The following is a 21,550-nucleotide window of genomic DNA, read 5'->3' as shown; positions in this document are numbered from 1 at the left end:
ATCTAAACTTACAGCAGCACTAAAGCCGAGTGACTTATCTGCCGTCCCTTAGGGAGGAAGAAAAGTGAGGATGAAGTACAGGGGTGGAAGGAGCATTGGGAAAGTGTGATCTAGAAAGCTGCCTAAAGATTTTGATCTTCGAGCTACTTATCTCCCATTTCCCCACAGCTGATGTCATAGAATCATAGAATAGTTAGGGTTGGAAAGGACCTTAAGATCATCTAGTTCCACCCCCCCTGCCATGGCCATACACTTCTGTTATTAGAAATCATACATAGCAGAAATGAAGAACCATACAGCTGATGTTATGTCAAGAATAATAGTTCACCAAGTTTAGGACCAGTAAATACCATCTGAGAGTGGCTGGGAGAAAAATTTTCCAACTGAAGAACTATACAGATTTAATAAGAGTGGCCACTGATCAACATCTATGGAGAATACTAAGGCAGAATGAGTGACAGGCAGTCCACAAAACCAAAAGATGCCTTGAAAAAGCACATAAAAAAGCTTGTTACAAGTCACCGCTTTTGACATGAGTTTGATGCAGAGTGGACAACTGGGTAATGAAGAGCAGCTCGTCATATAGCCCTAGAGAAATTTCAAGCACAGTTGGCTGCTCAGCTTAATGACACCATTATTAAAATCAAGATAAGTAAAACAGGCTACAGCAGACATGAGTTTCCTGTTCTTATCTTAAAAACCTGCAAACACTGCAGCTGCCCCAGAGCAATATACAAAGAACTCATCATCTGGTTTCCAGCCTTGGAGCTAGTTTCTGTACAAATAGTCTTCTCTCACCTTCTGAATCCTCCAGCAACCTGTGCAATGACCTACCAGCATGAATATGGTGAGCAAAATGAGTTTCGCATCAATATTAGACCTGTTTGATCTTGCATTACGCAGATACAAATCATGCTAACAGCACTCCATGGAAGCTCATATGTACAGAAATCCATTGGTAGGTATAACAGCATTTATAACATGGGTTACTTAGGACATAGCAAGAGCATGCAAAGTCTGTATTTAACAGAATGAAATGTGCCTTTCAGATATTCACCAGTCAGGTGGTTTGTCCTTAATCTATGCTCAATCAGAAATGAAAATGCCCTTTTTCCTCTGCTTCTGGTGTTGGCTACATGGTGGCCTGCCTTTAAGAAGGCATTTACTGCCTACCTCTGAGAGATAGAAGAGGAAGGGTGAGTGATTTTCATGCTCTGGCACTCATTGTAGGCTGCTTAATTTGTCAGGACTACTAGGCCATGGTTTTGTGCTTTGACAGGTTTTTGTTATTCCTGCTAATCCCATTTCTGTTGTGTAATGTGCGTGGCAGCATCTGGTGACAACAGAATAGAACACCTAATTGTGAATGAATACAGAGCGCCCTGTTCTGCCACATTGCCTGTTGCACTATTTTTGCATTTTTATGGCTGAGGGTGGGCTTCCAGGAGCTGCAAAGCAGACAGCCCATCGTTGTAATCAAATTTGCCATTTGCATGTGTGTGTTCTCAGCAGCCTTCGCATTTCTATGGCCCCCAGGATTCCCCGAGTTTGGCTTTCTGGCTCCTTCTTCTGAGTGGAGATGCTGATCTGTATTTATTAAACAACCTCCCTTTACTTTAGCTATTATGTTACAATGTGAAACTGATGAGTTTAAGTGCATTTGGTGTCATTAAAAGGAGCAGAATATGAAGAGGGCCAACACAGTACCTGCACAACTGTTGCTGCCCTTGCCCATAGCATGGCTTCATTAACTTGCTGGACACAATGACTAGCAGCTGCTTGGAGACCTCCTCTCCTTCTGAGCATCTTTTTTCTGTTGCACTCCATTATGACTCAGACAGTGGGCCACTGACTCCAGATCTTTTTCTACTTTGCCACTTGCCATGTACTAGGCACAGCGAGCAACCCTGTGAGGTGTGTGCTATGCTAAGTATTGCTCATGTAGACAAGCTTAACATCTCACATGAAAATGGGACAATGACCATGAAAGATCCAAACATGCAAGATTAGGATATTTATTTTTAAATAGTGGTCTTGTGGATTTTGAGGGGAAGGTGTTCATTTCATTGTCTTAAAAGTTCCTGAGAATAGATTACTGGTTTAATCAAGATTTATACAAATACTCTCCTGGTAGAATATGGATCAGATGGCTTCATGTGTGAATAACTTAAACTGGTTCCAGCGAATGTCAGTGTTACAATGCCTTCACTTATTATGAGAAGTGTTGGAAAACACTCTTTTGCAAGAATCTTCTTTCATTGCTGACAAGTGGTGTAACAATAGCTACCCAAAACACTGATGCATCAGAGCAGTATTGAATTTGACAAAGGGACCAAGGCTATTTTATCTATAAACTATATTATTTTATAGAATGAAGATATTTTGAATAGACTCATAAGCCTTTCTGACAAGAGGACTTCACATATTTTCAGCTTGGATTCTTGTCTGCCACAAGCACTAGAGCACTGCAAAACAAGACCGACTAAATTCATTGCCCACATCAATCTTGTAGAAACTTTCAAAAGATTAATTAAAACAAAGCTCTAAAGGCCCAGAGATCTGAAGTATATGAATCAACATCAAAACCAAAAACTTTAAGGAGGGTGTCCAGAATTTTCAACTAAAATGTAAGCTTCAGTTTTCTCCTGGTAACACTTGGTGCAATTTTCCTCCCAGCAAACAGCACAACTCTTCTGTATTTACCACAACAATATGCAATCAAAGCACAAAACCTGTTGGATGTAGTAACCAAAAAAAGATCTAAGACTGGTATAAAATTGAACAGATGACTCATACATTTTTCTAACTTCCCTATATTATAGGATCTTGAATACACTAAGTTTAAAAAAGGTGGTCAAATAATACAGTAAATATGAAAGCAGCTTCAGGACTGAAGCATGAAGCAGCATACAATCCACATATGAAACTAAGATCTTATGCTTTCTCTTATCTGCTACAGTTCAATTCTAAACTGAGTTCTAAGGAAAAACAAGATAGTGTGAAAGCAAAAATATTTGTGTACTCTATGCATATAAAATAGACAACCAAGGGAGAAATTTTCCTCCTTATCAAAGACTTGTATTAGATGTATCCCTTTTCTAAGCATCTGTGGACAAGTTCCCCAGAAAAGATGCCTTTCATCAACTATGGGAGCTGTTATTCGTTATCATCATCTGTTTATAATCAATGAGAACAGTTGGATGCTCAGCACTCTTGAAAATTGAACCAATTATTTAGGTCAGTAGTTTTTAACCTTTTTCTATTTGTGGACTCTTAAGCATTTTCCAGTGGATGTGAGGTGCTGTTAGAAATTTTGCTCATGTAGATAGATGTCACTTTCTCTGGCACTTACAACAAACTGTCTAGAATTTATCCCTTCCCTTTCATCCCCTTATGAAAATGTCCTCAGACTCCAAGCTGAAACAACTCCAAACCACATTAGTCAAACATATACACTTTTGGCTAAATTAAAAAAAAAGAAGGCTACCCGAATCCAAGTGGTTTTAGGCACCTTGATAAACTATGCAGGTACAAGTTTCTCAATTTGAGTCTAAAAGTCTATGTTATTTTGATTACAATCCAGGAAAGGTGCAGTTCTGCTGACATCACTCTCTGCTGGAACAAGTGGTTGCTGCTCTGCCTTAGCCCAATTGTTTCTTCCTTGTCCCTGTCTGTCTTACACTGGCCTCCTCCATATGTCAGCATAAGTTTCTTTTTTGATAAATGACCTGTGTGCTGTGGGACTGAGAGATCAGGTAAGGACAAGCATCTTTAACTCAAAATTGCTACAAAAAAACACTTGAGTGGCACTGTACTCCAACAGCATTTTTTGTGCTTTCAATCCTCAAGAAAAATTTGAACACAGTTTTGAACAGAGAGGGAGGGAAACGAGCAATGAAAAGCAAGGGATGGGATGAACTTGCTAATCTGGTCATTACAGCACAAATTAAAATGTCTCAATTCCATCAATTCACAAGTGTGCCTTACAACCATCATAGGATGGACTGGGGCTGCCTTGGGAAGGGGGTCTGACTGAGGTCTGACCACAGCTATCTTCTGGAGTCCCACCTGAAGGTATCATTGGTGATCAGCAGCAGAGGCTGCTCCAGGCACTTGTGCCACTTGTGAAGATTGCTCTGCTCACATACAGCACTGCATCAAAGGACAGCTACTACAGCAAATCCAACAACTTATGATGGTAGGATTTGTTTCTAAGACCTTAAAATATTTCTAATGTCATTTTACTATTTATTATAATTATTATAGTTACTGGGTTATACAGCAATTACATATATTGGATTGTATCTCCATTAGATTACTGTACTGCAGATATATTTTCATAGTCAGTGTGTGAAACACAACGGTTGCATTTAACAGAGCATGCTCATAAATTTCCAAAGCTCAACCTCTGTTCTCAGTTTAGGCAACCAAGCAGACTACCTAGGTCAGCCCTGTGGAGGCTTTGGCAATGCTTAACACAAACTTTCAGGGAAATGCTCTGAACCAACAAACTGATTTCACATGTTGGAAGTCACCAAACAACTGACAAAATACTTAAAGTAACTGCTGAAAAGTTGCCTAAAATAAAAGGAGGGTGAGGAGGAAGAAAAACCCTTCCTGGTTTTAATGCAAGAAACCTTTAGGCCTGACTACTGTATTTAAATTACATCTATTTGCTTTTTACGTAGTTCGAATAGATGCTTTTTAATTATTGCTAATTGTTTAAGATATTGTTGTATGCCCCTGAAGATTTAAACTGAAAAAATTTAATTCCTTTAAAATCTCCTTCAGCTACAGGCAGTACAGTAAGAAGCCCCATAGGTATGGCAGTAAAAATAACCATAAAGGCATAAGCATTTAAATGAGGAGAGCATGGAATACTTCCCACTAGACTGAAAAAAAAAAAAAAAAAAAAAAAAAGGAGAGAGAGAGAAAGAAAAGAAAAGAAAGAAAAAAAAGCTATGTGTTTTGGAGACACAAGAACCAAACCATGAAACACACAGTTGAAACATTTAGGATGACTATGAAAAAGGTCTATGTTCACTTGTTAAGGAATGCGCTAAGGCAGACTAAAGCATATGAATGGCCCTTTCACAGGTCACAGATTCTATTCAGTTCTTGGACATTGTTATTATCCGACAGAAATAGATGGGCCTAATTAATATTCTGAACATACCTGAGAAAACATTCTTAAGGAAATCATCCTCTGGTGGTTTAGGTTTGTTGTGTTTTGGGGGGGTTGTTTTTTTTGGGGTTTCTTGGATGCTATGTGCTTTTTGGTTTTGTTTTTAACAAAGAGCAGACACTATAAATAGTGTCTGGTTAATACACTATAAACATAAGTTTGGTGTTAAAAGTTTAATAAAGAGTCTACTTCTGAATATATTTGTTTATGCAAAGACTTGGATTTTTTTTTATTTTTTAATTTTAGTAAACAGTTTTGCCATGTAGATTAAAGCTGAAATGCACAGTCATTTTGCAAGCAATTATATTCTTGGCACTTTTCTGAACATAATATAACAATTACCACAGCAACTGCATTTTTATCAGAGCAGTCCAAGCATGCAGCAGGTTAATATCAGCGTTCAGCAACTTCAGATAATATTTCTAAGATGCTAATGTTTAGCCAATTTCAAATGAGTAAACAGCTTCTGATATGAACTGAGTTCTGGTCTTTAAAGATAATGTGGTTACATAGACCCCAATCTTATATGTAGTGGGACTATTGCCCCCTTAAAAAGCTTAAAATTGATGGTAGTCTTTGCAAGCAAATCCAAACGCAGGGCCAGCTTCATGGCAAGAAAGATGAACTCTGATTACAAAGTTAACTTTCCAAGGAGCGTAATGCATTGCATAACTGGGTTAGGGTCTCAACTCTGCCACTGCCTGGTACGGTGCGAGCCTTCCCCTTATACAGCTTGTCCATTTACACTGAAACCTTTAGAAAGCCTGAGCTATTCACTGAGTGTCTGCTTGGTATTAACCATCACCCAAAACTGATGCTGCTATTAATCTAATCTACACTGGATTTTAAAGATATGCGGTTTCATATCAGTTATTTGACTCCCACTGCGCAATCTCAAAAGAAATAACCTCCTTTTTTGAGGCTTGGCTCTCCTCACTGCTGACCCTTGCAGGAGTTTTGCTGTTGACTTCACAGGGAGCAGAAGAAGCAGGCCCAGAAAATGGATAATCTCCCAAAGTCATGTGAGCTGTATCATTGCATTTCGAATTCAGGACACCACTTCAATCCAGCGACTTGTTCCCATCTTAAATGTCTGGAAGGCATACAAATATAGATAAAAGTAGATGACTAATTATCACATCTATTCTCAAGGCATGCATGGAGGGAGGCAGTAAAGAGGAGGGGAAGTTTGTGGGTTACTCCCACACATAAATCCTCTAAGTGTCAATGGGTGAATAGACACTACTTTAATCTATTGTGCAAAGCTGCTTTATAACAACAATAAGCTGAAACAGAGAAGAAACTATATTAGAAAGGCAAATATCAAAATATATCACTCCTAAAATGCCTGCAGGTAATCAAGTAATTGAGTCCTGTGGTACACCCAGAAACAGGAGTCAAGTGTTTTTGTACTCAAACCTTAACATGGTGTATGTGGGAAAAAGAAAAAAAAATCCCATTGAAATAAATAGGCCTATTCATTTCAGAGACAGTGAAAAAGAGACGAACTTTCTTTGTCTTGCCACTTTAGAGCCCCTTGATAGCATTTTCTTTTTTTATTGTCTTTTAGATATAGATGCCCCTCTGCTTAAGTATCACCAAAGCTACTAGTAACAAATACCTAAATATATAACAGATGCGTAAGTGCATCTTGGGATAAATACATTATGGACAATTAACTGTCATCATACCCCTCAATTACATTTTCACCCGCTCCTGTAGTGTACACCTGTGGCTTGTTAGTAATGCAATAAGTGTTGTAAAGCAACTCTAAGGTTCAAAGGTAGATCTGCAAAAATCTGTTTTCCTCTTTTCTTAAATGTGCATTACATGAATGTGAAAACCGAGAAACAAACACAAGAAACAAAGAACCATTTCTTTTACTGGCTGACATTGTTGATCAAGTGATTTTTTTTTCTTTTTTGGCCTGATTCTGATTTCACCAAAGTAGAAATTAACCCAGAGAAGCAGAACCAAAACTCACTTTAGCACGATTTGTAACATTATTTTAAATGCCACATTTCTCATCTGTGTGTGGATAATATAATAATCACATCCACTATTTGAGAAAATTGTAATGCACATCATTTTTAGTCAAAAGTAAAAGAACTTGTTAGAAGCACAACTGAAACCAATACATATCTAGGCTACAGTATAATTAAGTCTGCAGCTTTGCAAAATGGATATTTGTATAAGTTAAAGTAGCTATTGGATATCCTTACTATAATCACACTTAAATCCATAATAGTTCCTGGAAGGATTATTTGTTATTAAATATGTGAGTGGCATAATTCAGTAAGCTCTGTATATGACATTGATGGAGTGCCTGTGAAGAAAAATATTAAACAAAAATATACTGTACAAATGGTCTTATAATTGTAGCTAGAGGCAAATCCAGCACAGAAATACCCCTCTTAGTTAATATCCCAGTGGCACTAACACATTTGTGTTACTGCTATGTTTGTTTATGTATTAGTCTTATACTGTCAACATTAAGGTTTTTTTATTCCTATCATGCATTTTTACAACGTGAGTTACTACCTCCCCCTGCTAATACCTCTGGACTACTGCACTACTTGTTCAGGGAGGGAATCATGGACAGTCAGAGACACCATGAGCTTCAGGATGAACAATGGGGTGATCTTTGTAAAGGTGACTTTGACTGCTGTACTCACTTCCAGGCACACAAGAAATCCTCCCAGAATCTCAGATGCTGGAGTCCAGATAACTCACTCCACCATGAGACTGGCTGAAGCACACAGGCTGTGACAGGCTGTGATACCCATCCCTGCCGGCTCCCCATGCTGCAGACTCCACCTTACACCCACTGCTGCCATCCCTCTGTATAGGGCATCCAGCAAGTCCTGTACCCAGCCATGGTCCACTGAGCAAAACTACTCTTACAGAATTACCCCATTGACCAGGAGAAGGAAATACCATAATTCTTTCTGGTTCAAAACTTTCTGCATAGACAGGACATAGCTGGTTATATACTTGTCCTGGGTTCAGCAGTAGCAGTCATTTTTCTCCTTCTTGGTAGCTGGTGCAGTGCAGTGTTTTGACTTTCGGCTCGGGAACAGAGCTGATAACAAGGATGTTTTGGTTTGGCCAAGGACTTTGTGAGCCTCATGCTCTGCTAGGGAGGAGGGAAAATCAGGAGGAAGCAGAGACAGGACACCTGACCCAAACTGACCAAAGAGGTATTCCATACCACAGCACGTCATGCCCAGGATGTAACTGGGAGTGAGCCGGAAGGGCTGGGAGACTGAGGGGTTGGAGGAGGTATTGGTCAGTGCTTGGTCGGGCTGGGGGGGTGAGTTATCGGTTGGCTGGTGGTGAGGTGATGTATTCTCTTCCCTTGTTATTTCCTTTATCATTATTATCACTGGTGGTAGCAGTAGTGATCTGTGTTATACCTTAGTTACTAAACTGTTCTTATCTCAACCCAGGGGAGTTGCATTCTTTTTGATTCTCCTCTCCATCCCTCCAGGAGTAGGGGGAGGGAAAGAAGTGGGGGGGGGGAGTGACTGAACAAGTTACCTGACTGGGTTTAAACCACGACAATACTGATCCTAGACAAACCAGGCTATTAGGACTTGATAGCTATGTTGTCACTGCTTTCTGTCTGGCCTTGTTACTGATGGGTTCAATTAGACAAATTAAGCTAATCTCACTCCTAGAGTGGGATTTCTTGTTGGCCTAGGCACAGTGAGATATTTACCTATTCACCAATAAATTTTAGAAGAAGCTCTGAGTACTTTTTTTTTTCCCTTTTCCCTTTTGCCAAAAGAGAGTCTTCAATACTTCACACAGCTTTTCTCAGATCACTTACATATGTGAAAGTCAACAACTTAATCTGCATAATGAGTAGTGGTGCCAGCAGACACTTCCACAGGTTAGGGCAGCTTGGTTTAATTGTGGTTGTTCTTTGCTTGTCTTTTAAAAGCTCTGTGAAGCAAAGTTGAAGGACAAGACATAGAGATATTCACAGTTAACATTCAAGAGTGCCATTTTGTTCTATGACCCAAGTGACTTACCTGAGAGACACTGAGAGGCTGGAAGTTGGCCTGCACAATTAATGAAAAATATTACAGGTAAGAATCAAATATGCATAATTTGACTAACAGTAGCTCAGGGATTGCCAAATGGCAATATTTCAATGTGTTCAAACAGTCTGCTGAAGAACTGGGTTAGCTGACCAAATGATAACAGCAACTGGCCAGTCAGCATAAACTGTGATGAGTTGTATCATTTTATTTTGCTAAATCCATGGTCTCCAAAGAGTTTAATCACAGTTGGATGACACAAAACCAAATACAAATTGCTTTGCTCAGAAATAACTCTCAGCTAACTTGCCTTTTTATCATCCAAGTATCACAAAGAAGAACCTTAGTGGGTGGAAGAAAGAGCAAGAGAAGAAACCTAAACACAAATATTTGAAAACTGTTTAGCACTAAGTATGGGGAAAGTACTTAGCAGAAATAAGAAATGAAATAATTGTTAAATTCATGAAAACCTTTCTGTTTCATGAATAGATTCATGAAAACCTTTATGTTTACAACATATGTGCTGTATGCAAATCCTCTGATATTTGTTGTTGCATGTCTAAAAAAATAGAGAGGACCAAAGAGCGGAAAAATGCATTACAAGAAATAGTACTACAGGATCCAGAAGCTGGACTGGATAATCTAATAGGATGCTCTCATTTCTAGGAATTTTTCCTTGAAAGTGTTACCACTTTTGCTAAAAAGCTGGCTCCATTAAAAAGAAAAAAAAAAAAAAAGGTATCTTTCCTGCCTCATCTATTTTAAAAATTATTATTAGAAAAATTATCAAAAAGCTTCTAAAAGAAAAAAAAAATTATCTCTGCCTTCAGACATTGAACTGCAGTATGTGAATTGCAGTTCTCTAGGATTCTAACTTCTTTAATGAAGAAAGAAACACCCTAATGTCTATTGTCTAAGCACTTGTATAGACTAGCTAGGGCAAAATTAGTATGAGTAGCATTTACATTGTTCTATAAATGGCCTGAGCAAAATCTCATAACAAATTTGCAGTGTAGTTGGAACTCATCTGTTGTTTGCATTTCCTACTTTGCAGATGAGACAGTCTCAGAAGACAAGGTAGACTGAAGACTGGTTGGACAACTCTATAAGTGAAGTCTCAAGACTCTTGTCATTCTAGCTGTCTAAATTACTTAAACGGGACTCAGAGGGATTTAAAGGGGAGAAACGACATGACAAACAATTATATTCTAACACACTATTTATAACAATGCCCTTTCAGATTATTGTTCCACTCAGACTGACACATTACTGTAATCCCAGGGATGAATCTAGGGATTTAGAGTTAGATCGTGCACAGCTTGTAGGCATAAAAAAAATACGAATAAAGAACTGACATTCAGGAAATATAGAGCGACTCAAGGATAAATTCTGCTGGGATGAGCTTAATTTATCAATGTCAATAACAACGGTGAACACATCGCAAGAATACATGCATATTAATTGAAAATAACTCAGATTAAATCACTGCAGTTTGACATTTTGAGATAGGCACTTTATCTTTTCAAGAAAGAGAGCACTATAAAATCTTTAATCTGAAAACACATCTTAATTGCATGTTATCACCTCCTAATTGCTTCTATATTATATTAAACATTTTGCTAATTACTAGCCTGATCATGGTGTAAATAGCTTGAGGCTAGAGCTCATAACCAGCTGAAGACAACTGGGCACAAAGAGGGCCACAAAGAAGTTTATCACTTCGGTGTATTATCGCGGACTTCCATCATTATCAGTGTCTATCACTCTTTATCTCTGCTTCCCTTGTGAGATAAAGAAGAGAGGCAATAATGTAGATCAGAGGTTGGGTTGCATTTCAGTTAATCCATCTATTTCTAGCTCTAGATTTCTAATATTCCCTGGGGACAAAAGTTGTCTGCCTACTGCTGTCACTAATCTACTGCTTGAAGACTGAGGCCAGAATGCTATTTGCTCTACCACAAGGCTGGGTAATGGAGGTGCTCCTGGACAGCTGGAAGTGAATGCTGCCTCTGAAACCAAAGGATGTGGATGAAATGCGTTGCTGTGAGCAATCTACCCACTTACCTTCAGACCCTGAGTTATACACAGATGATACATAGGGAGAGTCTGAGGCAGCAGCTTATGAATTCATCAGGAAAGAAAATTATTTACGTATAGGCAAATATATATGCTTGTAAAAAACTGTCAGATGACCAAGCAATGCAGGCAGTCATTCGGGTAGCAACTAATAATATAGGTACAGTAATCATTTAGACAATTACAGTTACCAGAAATGAGCAAACCAAACCAGCATTTTTAGGGTTTGTTTTTTCTTTTTTTTAAAAGAAAAACAATTTTATGCAACATCACATCCAGGAATTAATTGTGGGTTCTAAACTGCAATGTAAAACACAGCTTTATAAAACATGACTTGCATTTCCTGAAGAAAGGAAATAAAGGAATAAATCACAACACAGGTAAACCAGCTTTTCTCACTGTCCCATTGGCAGAACGTAAGTTTAGCCAGGGCAAAGAGGAGGTGGCAATATCTTGTTTATGATATTTGCTTTCTGTGTTTAATATTAGACTTTGACTACAGCTGCTTTGTCAGGGCTTGCTGTAAGATGCCAGAGGCCCAAGATTGTCTCTGTTAATAAAAGCTTACTTTTTCATCTGTCTTTGCACTGTGGCAGCAGCAAAGGGCCTATGCCTGGAGATTCATTTGCTATATGGAAAAACCTCACAACTTTTACTGAGTAGAAAGTTTACAAGTCAGGCAGAAAGAAAGCAGACTGAAAGTGAGGAAATATGAATGTGGATGAGTTCAAGTTCGAGTCATGAGATGCAAAAGCAAAGCATTCTCAGCTTCAAGCTGTTTTTGTATTGGAAGACAATGTTTAATTAAATTATACAAAATTAATGCTCAAATCTGAAGAAATTTTTTACCCTCCTCACCGACTCACTCCTCTGTGATGGGATAAGTGACATTTTCCCCAGTGAGACTAGACGTATCATCCCTGCTTTGACCTTCCCCTTCCAGATTTCCCTTCTCAGACCTCTCAGACTTAGTTGGGGTTTGTTTCTTTTTTTGTTTAGCACTCCAAGGGCTATATCACTCTCCCTTTACCTAAATTTCTGTTTTTCAGGAGCATCATAAAATAAGTTAGAGAAGTACAGTAAAATAAGAAGTGCTAACATTGGCCTTTGCCCTATATATGTCCCAATTTTGCTTGCTGCCACACATACTGCCCACCTCTCAGGATCCATCTCTTCCTCCCCTGTGGCCGCTGTGACTCTTTTGGCCATCCTGTTTCTGTGGCAGCATGATAGATGGCTTCATGACATGAGCTTCAGCATGACATTGACAGGAATCTGGGTCTGTCTGAAGTCTTTCTGAAGAAAGACTTTGTATCAAAGCTTCTGCAACTGGGCTCATTGTCAAAATTTCTCTGCTGCGAGCATGCAGAGAAATAAAACACAGCACAGCTAACCCGAAGGAAGCAATGATGCACAGCTGTTTTATTGCCTGGTACAGGTAAGACATTTTTAGGGAATATATTCTGCCTTTTAATGAGCCCACAGCAGAAGGTCCTGGATTTATCTCAGCTGCCAGGATCCTCTCACTTATTCTCTTTCTCCATTTCCTTCTCTCTTTGTTTCTAGGCTGTGTCTGTTTAAAGTGTTTCAGCCCCTTTCTTCAGTTCCTAAGCAGTCTTTAGAGATGCCTGTGTTCTCCCCAAGAATTCCTTAATTTGCCATCTCTGCTTCCTCTTATGGCTATGGGAAAGTTGTGCTGTATTCTCATCTTCTTTTGTACCTAAGGTGAGGAGAGGGAGGCATTTCCCAGTGGAATAAATATTGCCATGATAGGTTGGCGCAAGGATTGGCTTCCTATGGGGTGGTAAGTGATTTCAAGAATACCTTGTATTTAAGCACAGGAGTGCACAGAGCTGAAAGGAAAGCCAAAGCCTGTACCACAAAACACACAGCTCTTCCAAGGACTCATTTCTGTGGTTGTATTTTAAGCCCGTGCTACAGATTAGTTTTATGATATTTGCTTGTTTGTGTTTTCTCCTCTGTGTTCACATCTATTATCTCCACAGCCACTAATTCTTGATATAAATGATGCTAAGCAGTAAAGTATGGTCCATTAACTTGATTTTAAAAAGTATCTAAAATTTACGCAGTGATTTAAATAATAATATAAATTATAGTAAGTATGTGCAGCAGCAGAGGGTATGGACTCCTAAACAGAATGAATTTCTCCTTGGAGAGCACTGATTAGTTCATTTTTCCTAATGAATCTTTCGTTGTAGTCAGAAGTTTCTTTTTTTCCCCCTCACTGTCTCACTTATGAAGCATGCATGTATATATGTATGTTCCATTTATGTATTTGTTAGCTAGATTAAGTAATTTCCTACTTCATGTCCAGAAAGGGCACAACACTTCTCAAGGAGGCAGCTGCATTTCTTAGGAGAGGAAACTGAGGCCAAAACAGCCCATTCATGGGTCCTCCACCTATTCAGTCTATGGGCCAGACACCTCCAAGTGTAATCCATTGGAAAAATATAGTCTGCAGAAAAATGGATGAATACTACTGCTTCTCTCAGTGAAAATTATTGTTGTGGCCAATTAGAAAGTCTTACCTGTTAAGAATGATGTAGCTATTATTGCTTCCACTCTGTCAAAAATTGCAGCAGATGGTTTTGCAGCGCCTTCTCCAGGGTCTAGCGGTGCCCCTCTGCTTCAGCTTTCCCCTCAGCCCATGTATTCACACTGTACTTCCCCAGGGCAGAGTGAAGGAGAGAGACGTCCCCCCCATTCCCTCGCATGTGCTTTATGTGCTCCTAGAAGACAGGCTGCCATCTGGCCTAATGAGCTTCGAAACAAACTGCCTTTAAGACAACTTTCCTTTACCTGCAGTGATGCTTCTTTGGTGGTTGTTTACCAGCACCCTGGTCATTTAAGCTGTAGTTTAAGATGCATCACGGTTGTTGTTTTTTTCCCCTAGAAATATCAATGTAGGTAGCGCTTTCCAATAAGTGGACATTAATTCATGCTAAATTACAGTGGGATTCCCAAGAAATTACATATTACATCCACATGAATACTGAAAGAAATCATTATGATTAATGGTATAATTTATATGTGCATGTTGATGAAAGAATCATAATCTACAGTAAATTAGTAGAGATTTATGTACTAATAATTTTGTTGTGCTCTAAGGTCCACACAAAAACCAACTAAGTGATGTTGTATTGACAGCCAGTTCATATTAGCATATCTTAAAGGGATAGTATAACAGTATCAAATAAACAACTTCTAATGCATATTAACTTCATTTCACCTTTTTTTCCTCCAGAATCCATATCTATGCCATTGCTAGGAACAAGGCTTCATCCCTTTAATCTTCACATATGCGCCAAAGAGTAAACGTGGATGAGAGAAATGAAAATATTTAAACATAAAATAACTGACTTCTAAGAGAGGAAAATAAATGAACTGACCTGCTCCATCGATGTGCTTCTGAGTGCATGAAGGCCATGTGATTGCAGCCAGGGCAGAGGAATTTCATGCCTTTCAAGACAGCTGGTGCAGCTCTCCCTGAAGCCCAGGGTGCCCCAGGTCACTGCTTGGGATAGCCGTGACAGCACCCAACGCACACCCTGGCCACCCAAGTGCACTGCACTGCTGCTCTGCACCCAAGTAGCTATCATAAATGCACAATGCGTTATTATCTTAAAAGCAGACATTATTGCTTACTGCAGATAATGAAACTGTGGTGCTTGGGGAACACAGAATTCATGTACTGAATTCATGTTTTATTTTCCATATAGGAAAGCACAAGCAGAAGCACCTTTCCTACTGGCAATGTTTTTGAAGTGCTTATGGCTGAGTGTATTTGGGCCTTTTCAAAACAGTTTGTGTTTCAGAGACCATGTACCAGTATCACACAGTCACCTTGTGGGGTTTGAAATGCCAGCTGATGGTAAACATGTGAAGTGCATTACTTAATATTCTAAAGAGATGGTTGTGACCTGTTTTATATTAATCACTGAAGCAAATGTTTATAAAATGCATCTCTGTATAATCACTAACTGATCTTACCTCTGAAATTCTTATGGGAAATAGTGGAAGGTAGTTTAAATTATCTATTAAAATTTATTTTTAACAACAAGGATGCATCGCTGACCTAGCAAAATTTGCAGTATGTTTTCCTATGTTCTTAGTACATCACCCTTTCCAAACATTTTTTAAAGAAATAGCACAATCTAATCAAAATAGTCTTATTTTTTTGTAATAAGCTGCTTTATCAACCTATAGCAACTCAGATAGGACTCTTCCCCAAGGAGTTTAGAGCCTAAAATGTTCGCAATTTCTAAGAAAACATCCCCTGAGCTATGTGTGTGAGACTATAATGATGTGAGCCAACAGCAGCACTGCTACTGTACATTAGTAAAGATCCAGAATGCTTTCACCTTTTAAGTTAGATATTTTCACTTTTTGCTGCTGGGGACACACTTTTTTTGTAGCACAAAACTGAATATTAGAGGCAGTGTTAAAAATTTTATACAAACTTGGATGTATTTGTTTGTAACAAAGCCTGTTGGAGGACTAACTCTTTTCTACAGGGAACCCAATGTCAACTTTTGCCAAGGAGAAATCAGTAATAAAAACATATCTAATGACAACTCAGCCTGTCTCTATGCATTTTACCTAGCTACTACTTAAGGAACCTGTAGCCTGCACTGTATGTTATGCAGAATACCTAATTTTCAAAATCCTCACTTAAAACTTAATTCAAGGGAAAGACCTCTTGATCTTACAAAAGGTATTATTGCTGGAGACTAAACTGCTTGATGTTACGTATTGTTCTAGCTGTAGTCAAGAGGGAATATTAATTGAGATGTTCCATTGATTACAGTGTGTATTCCACAGTGGTTCACATGTTTCCTGGTGGTCTTTCCAACAGGAATAGCACAAATGAGGGGAATAAGATGGATCATTTTGAACCTTAGTTGTTAAGCCATTGTTCTATTGTGCACAAAAGGTAATGCTTGGTTGATTTGCTTTATTTCTGAGCTGTTCTGATTTTTTCCCTGTGCACCTAATCTCTGGCACTTCCTCTGTGAGTCATCAGCAGCTGGACCCAGTGAAACCACAGGAACTAGCTCCTGGTAAAGAGCTCTAATGGTGCTATTACTCAAGTTCAATTCTCTTTAAGCCTAGTAAAGAAGCATCATGAGTCATATGGTACAGACAAGAGTTCTTTTGCATTTGCTTCTTTAGGAAAATCAAAACCCATGCTTCGCTTTCTCAGAGTGATTACAATGGGTGTCTCCTATACCTATCTCAGTCTGCCTTTCCTTTGCAGCAAGGCTGAAATGTCATTTTCCTTTCAATTCATCATTATTTTTCTTACCTTTCCCAGTTGTACTGCCTATAATTTAAAGCAAGTTCTTACAAATAAAACAAAACAAAATTTCACAACTATTTAGCTCTCTTCTTTCTGCTCGTTTTCATTGCACAGAAGTGCAATGTGATTCACACCTCCGATTCAGCTGATTTGATTAGTTGTTGCTGCCATACACCTGCTGCTGTCACGGCAGTAGTCTGTATTTGTGGCACATTCCTGCTGTCTGACAGAACAGGTGGATATTGTATAGTAGATTGAAAAGAATGGTTTGAATGGTAATTGTTCTGCATCCCTGCTTACACAAACCCAGCAAAAGTTGCGTCTGTAAAATGAGTCTTATGATTTGCCTTCAGTAAATAGGATGGTCAGGTGTCTTATTTTAAACTAAAGCCAAATTTTTAACTGCAGAAGAGAATAACCTCATCAGATGAACTTTACAGTAAGATGGTTGGAAATTTTTCATAACCTTTGTTCATTTCTGATTCTCAGGCATTTCTGTACAAGACAATTTGAAGACTTTGGAGAGTTCTGGGGGATATCTTTAACTCCTGGTAGGAGTTCCTTTCCTCTCCTTCAATTAAAACGAGTCATTCTTAACATTTAAAAATGGTCCTTATTAAAAGAACGTCTCATAGTTATTATCCTCTCAGACTAGCATTTTGCCTTCTGATGAAGTCTTGCATGCTGGTTGTAGGAGCTTTATTAAATTGTAATGCAGTGCTGCTCAGGGACTGATAGTTTCTGACAGTCTGTAACACTGGGCAGCAGAAAAAGAAACAGTTTATTGTTCAGCTCATTGAACGGAAAGAACTACATGGCAGTTGACAAAGATCCTCTTGCAAAGTGGAGGGGTACATCTGACCATAGAGGTCTTTGAATTATCTTTAAAACATGAAATGGGGGGACCCTGAAATCCCACATGCTTCCTGAGTCAGAAGTATTTCAGCAAAAACCTGAGGAATAGTACAAGTAGCATTTAATTGTTAGAAAGAACTGGAGAAACTAAATACAGAAAATGTGAAACCTCCTAAAAAGAGGTAAAGTGAAACTAGTCTCTAAATCAGACCCTTTATTTATTTGCACAGTTGTATTTAAATGGATTAAGAGCTCCAATACAGTCATTCCCAAATTGCAATCCACATACCACAAGTTGTACGCAAATGTCTGTGCTGTGACATGTGAGCCTGTGCAGGCTGAAGCTGCTGTCACCACTGCTGCGGATGGCAATACTTGGCAAGACAAAGACTGAAAATCATAGTCCTAAGAGACAGATGAACAGTTTTCCCTTTCATACAAGATATTAATTTTTAGGGAAGTAGTGTGTCTCATCTAAAGTTCATACATTATTCCTCCAGTTTGAGCAAAACTAAGTGTTTTGATGTTCTCATACAATAAATGCAATCTAAATACCTATTTACCAGTAGTGCCAAGATTTAAATTGATTACTTCTGCCTAAACAAAGATAGCACTATTTCTCTTCATGTATTTCTTCAGCTATCTATTAAGTTTGTGGCAGATTGCAAATCATGGTTCTGTAGAAGACAAATACAACAAATATTTGAAGCCAATACTGCACACATTTTTAATGTACACTTTTTCAAATATACATATATGTATCTGGAAGAACATTTTTTTTAAAGCAGGGAAAAAGCATAAGGAGGTGAAATTTTTGGCAGACTGTAATTCTACATTTGGAATATAGAACCTTCCTATAAAAGGTTTTATGACATATATTTCAAATTAGTATTTCATTCAAATTAATATTTCATGTGCAGTGTTTAGAATTATTATTTTGATATTTTTGTTCAAGTTTTGCCTTTTATCTATACAGCACACGTTAGTGTTTTAAAATTGTGCTACTGATAATTTTTCAATTTTCAGGTACATAAGGGGATAGGATAGGTAACCAAAGAGTTTCAATTTTCATCCAGTTCTGACAGAGGTATTTGATGTACAGTAGAAGTTGGTTTCATATTCTTAAAAGTGTTGTAAACAATTTGCAGCTGCTTGATTTTTGATGCCATCATAAATATTCATGTTAATTTTCCAAGATCTACAAATATAAGGTGACCTTAGACAAAAAATCAGGCTTTGGGTAGTACAGAGTGTTAAGCCATTGCTTTTCCACCTTTCTAAGAATACGGAGACAGCTGAAAAGTCTGTGCTCAACATCACATGCAGGGCTTCTGGCAAATGTTTTCCCATGTATTTTAAACAGAACCGATGAAAAGCCATTGCATTAAAGCTGTGCTAGCAGAGAGTCTGATAACACAGTTTGGCATAGATATAGCAGCCCTGTAAGAAGTCACTGGGTTTGTAATCAGTAGCTCTGAACATGACTTTTAATCATGCAGTACACATTTGCCACTGTGTAGTAGCACAGTTTTTTCTGGACATAGGAAAGGGAATGTCAGCTTGAAAACTGATGGAAGAATAATAGAAAAAAAAAAAAAGAAAAGCAAAACTAGCAATGCTAATTATTCTGTTTCCATACCTGCTAATTGTTCTAAAGCATACCACCAATGACACTAAAGCATACCAAAGATATATTATGTTGTGTGATATTTTATTACTTGATAGGATACTGCATTATTATAACCACATGAAACAAACAGATACATTTTGCTGACCTTTAAGTAAAGTTCTCTCTTTTTGTTTTTCCCCCTGAGATTTTCTCCTTTCCACACACTATCTATAACAGGTATGTTTGTGTTTCAGGTGAAATTTTTATGGTTTCAGGACTAATAACATAGCATATATGGAGACAGCAATTGCATCAGCGCCACAAGCCAGTCAGATAAGCCAAGAATGGGAAGGTAAGGGGTCCTGACTAATATAAGAAGATGTGAGAAAAGGTCTGAGAAGGTGAAGTAATTCTGCTCAGGAAGATGTAGGACTTTTATGGGGTTGAACTTCAGTGGCATGAATTGCTTAAAGTGATGCTGAATTATACCTGCTTGCCTTAAACATTTGGGTCATCTCATATGTAATTTAAGCATGGCCTGTGTTGACCCAAATTTCTAATGGTACAGCTCAGCAAGTAATGACTAAAATGACACATTAGTGATAAAACCAGGATTTATCCAAAAATTCATAGAATGCATTTTCTGCTACAGCACTACATCCACAACACACCATTTTCCTGTGGTATTCACAAGGTTTAAATAAATTACAGGTAATATTTTCATAACTACACATAGGATTTAGAAATCCATGCCCCATTTTTTAAATTGAAGGAAAATGTTTAAAGCAGTTTCAAAGGGATTGAGGTGATGAAACACTATAAAAAAATCCTCCTAGGTTCCTCTTACATTCAGTATCTGACCATAGATGCTTAGATGTCCCTTTGAAGGTCAGTATCCACAGTTCTGAAGAGCATCCAAGCTGTTTTCAGAACTGTGAATTAGACCCCTAAATAACATAAGTGCTTTTGAAAATGAGATCTAGCGAAATCCTGTACACATGTTGGTTTTAGTAAGGGTATCTGAAAGACTTACCTGTAAGTTTTAACAGCTTTAGGAGCCCTTGACAAACCATCATATTCTTCATGTATCAACATCAGAATATAAACTGAGTCCTATAAACAGAAAGAACAATATAAGCTTGTATTTTAATATTTATTCCCAAATTAGTATGCAGCCTGAAAGAAAAGGCAAGAGAAATTCACATAACTTCAAACTAAATTCCACATACTCAGCAACGTCACTGTGGTCTGGCTGGCTTGAAACTGAGCAGCCTAGTGAAAATTGCACCACCACCCAACCCCACAGACCTCATCACTACCTCTTCTTTGAGGTTTTAGAAAACATTCATTGACACTAATGCCAAGTACTGCCAAAACCTTCACTCCAAGTAAGCAGATGAAGAATAATCTACTAAGAAGAACTGAAGAAAGGTTAAATTTTGGTGTATTTCTATATTTTCTTCTGATGTGAAGTCTTAAGACAGTGATATATGCATTATACACCTGATTATTAATCTTTATAGGATACAATACTCCAGTATAAAAAGTCTAAATTTCATTTTTCTCCCTGTAGCTTTAATACAATTTTTCTTATGCCTATAAAGCCTAGAGAATGACTGCAGTAAATTAAGAAAACAAATTTGACAACTAGGTAAGCATTTTGCAGGTCAGTTTTTGAACTGTGGATATGGGAATTCTTCATGACAGTGAACAGTATCTAGACGACAGAAAGATCTCAAGAAAGTATTTGTTGTTGGTATGCAAGTAAGGGAGCACCTATGCCTGACTATCTGTGACTATCTGTGACTATCTTATGTAGTGCTGAGGATGCTCTAGATAGATGTACGTATTATTTGTAAATGCTTTCTTTACCTTAGGTAGGCAATATGAAATGCTTGGGTAGATACGCAGTTAATATGAAACCATGTCTGTGTACGTTATGATTCTTTCCAGTTAAAATACCTAACCCAGACTTTTGTGAAAACTACTTTTGCAGATGGAAAAAATGCACAGAGAATGATTTTATTTTAAAATTAAAAAAAACCAAACAACAAACAACAGCCCCACAACATTTCCAGGTCTGACTCTCAGCAAGTCCCATCCTTTTTACATTTCACAGACATGACATGTCATTAGAAAATGGTGCTACTCTTGGTTACACTGGCATGTCATATTACAGTACATTAGAAAATATGATGTGCTGACATAACCATGCATGACCATTTTCCAAATGACACGTTAAATCCTTGTAGTTCATTCAGAAAGAGGCACATTTGGTTCTCAATACACATATTCTGCATATATTGTAATCTACACATGTGAAATGTAAAAGATTGGAAAAAGCACAAAGGAAATAGTGCAATCATGAAGTTAAATCACCCTTTATTCAGTGTTCATCCAAAGTCACATCTCAGACTCCCCTTACATTGCACATGCAGAGTGTTCAGCACAATTCCCGA

General features: G+C 38.1%; 1 long non-coding RNA gene across 1 annotated transcript; it reads left to right on the top strand.

Moving 5' to 3' along the window:
- The first annotated feature begins 348 nt into the window (after positions 1–348).
- Positions 349–11,455, top strand: LOC133268220 (uncharacterized). The gene is made up of 4 exons (XR_009743007.1): positions 349–847; positions 7,867–8,188; positions 8,762–9,279; positions 10,286–11,455. It is a non-coding gene; the product is annotated as an uncharacterized LOC133268220 (long non-coding RNA).
- The last annotated feature ends 10,095 nt before the right edge of the window (positions 11,456–21,550 follow it).

This window comes from Pezoporus flaviventris, unplaced genomic scaffold, assembly GCF_033815535.1.
Source record: "Pezoporus flaviventris isolate CSIRO_AGI_PZ_B2104156 unplaced genomic scaffold, CSIRO_AGI_Pfla_v1 ptg000013l, whole genome shotgun sequence".
Lineage (NCBI taxonomy): Eukaryota > Metazoa > Chordata > Aves > Psittaciformes > Psittacidae > Pezoporus > Pezoporus flaviventris.
This window is presented reverse-complemented; position numbering and strand designations above follow the sequence as displayed.